General features: G+C 33.4%; 1 pseudogene; it reads left to right on the top strand.

The window, feature by feature from the left end:
- Positions 1 to 1,275: 1,275 nt before the first annotated feature.
- On the top strand, positions 1,276 to 1,392 carry LOC119581307 (annotated as a pseudogene).
- The last annotated feature ends 267 nt before the right edge of the window (positions 1,393 to 1,659 follow it).

Genomic DNA, 1,659 nt, shown 5'->3' on the forward strand with positions numbered 1-1,659 from the left:
GATTAGTTAATCTTTATCATATATCTCTAGTAGTTATATTTTCGGAAAAGGGAATCATCATGAGTAATCATCGCATGTTCCAGTTTGCATAAATGAATAGTGACCCTAAATTAGATTTGCTTGCCTTAGTGAGCATGTGGTACTGCATGGCAAGTAAAGAAATTTCCAACAAAAGGGAGAAAAGTCAACAATGTAGATAGTTATTTTATGTCACCCAAACATTCGAATACTTTTGGCATTTTATTATATATATGCTATATATGCCATACATATTTGCCTAAAGAACTCAATGAAAATTATGCTTCAGTCAACAGCAAAACAGTAAAAGCAAATTTACCGTTGCAAAGAGGGAGAAGGATAGAACGAATTTAGTAGTAATCGCATGAATATAATAGTAATAATATAAGTACTGGTATCTGCAAAAGAACAGTGGAAAAAATGATAGAAATAAAGATATATCAATATCCAAGAAAGCAAATTAAATTTTCAAAAATCGCGGCTATAGTTTCATTAATTGGATTGTTATACAAAAGTATATTTCTTGTATATATTAATGTAAGAATGTCTTTTTGCCTTTCCCCAAGTTTTTGAGCAATAGTTGCAAACCATGAATTCTTTATAGAGTATTATGGCACAAAAGAGTGATAGAAGTCTAGCAGAATTTGTAAATCATAACCATTATTGCATTACTCCCTTAAGTGTTGGACTGTGTTGATGTTAGTATGAATCTCACTGATGTGACTCTGATGCCATGGCATTGAAATTTGCAAATGGTATGTAAAGAGTAAGCAGTGATGATGTTGATAGTAGTTATAACCAATTCTAAAAGGATTGATAAATGATGGTGATAATGATGATAAAATTACTAGTAATAACCATTTTACAAATATTGATATTTTGAAGACTGATAATACCAACAAAAAATAATACGATAACAGCAAGAAGTGCCCGAAATATGGTTGCATGTGTACACAGATTTATAACCGTATTGAGGATCATTTTACTCAATATCTTCTGTATGACTTGTATATCGTACATTTTTTTACACAGTTTGCACAGCTCAAAAATGAGTAAAAGGCTCACGACAGGTGCTTTAAAGTGGTAACAATTGTCTGTACTCTAACAGTGATGATTGATGCACGGTGGAGCAGATCGAGTGATTAGACTGGAATGTCGTTTTAATGAAGTTTGATGCAACAACAAAGATAAATGATGTTAATATGTATGAAAATCTGTGAGCACTGACGTAAAGCTGATTAACGTTTTAAGTTGTACGCCAATGATCAAACCACGATGAAAACACCGCTTGTCGTCCGATCAGCGAACTGAAACAACGTTGGGTCTGGTGAGTACTTGGATGGTGACCGCTTGGGAAACCAGATGCTGTTGGCGTTTTATTATATATGCATTTCTCAAGAGTTTACAGCAGGTATAATTGTGTTTGCATAAAGATATCAATAGAAATTATGTTTCAAGCAATAGCAACCGTATTAGTAAATTATTAGATGCTATTGGCATTATGTTATACTTGTTTACATTATGTTTTTCTACAAGCCATTCCTCCGTGCGCTAGTATAACTTATTACCCTAAGCGGCAAACAAGCACAAACACAAGCATTCAGCACAACATTAGGTCCGTCTAAGCGCCATAGAAAGATA

The sequence above is a fragment of the Penaeus monodon genome, chromosome 14, assembly GCF_015228065.2.
Source record: "Penaeus monodon isolate SGIC_2016 chromosome 14, NSTDA_Pmon_1, whole genome shotgun sequence".
Lineage (NCBI taxonomy): Eukaryota > Metazoa > Arthropoda > Malacostraca > Decapoda > Penaeidae > Penaeus > Penaeus monodon.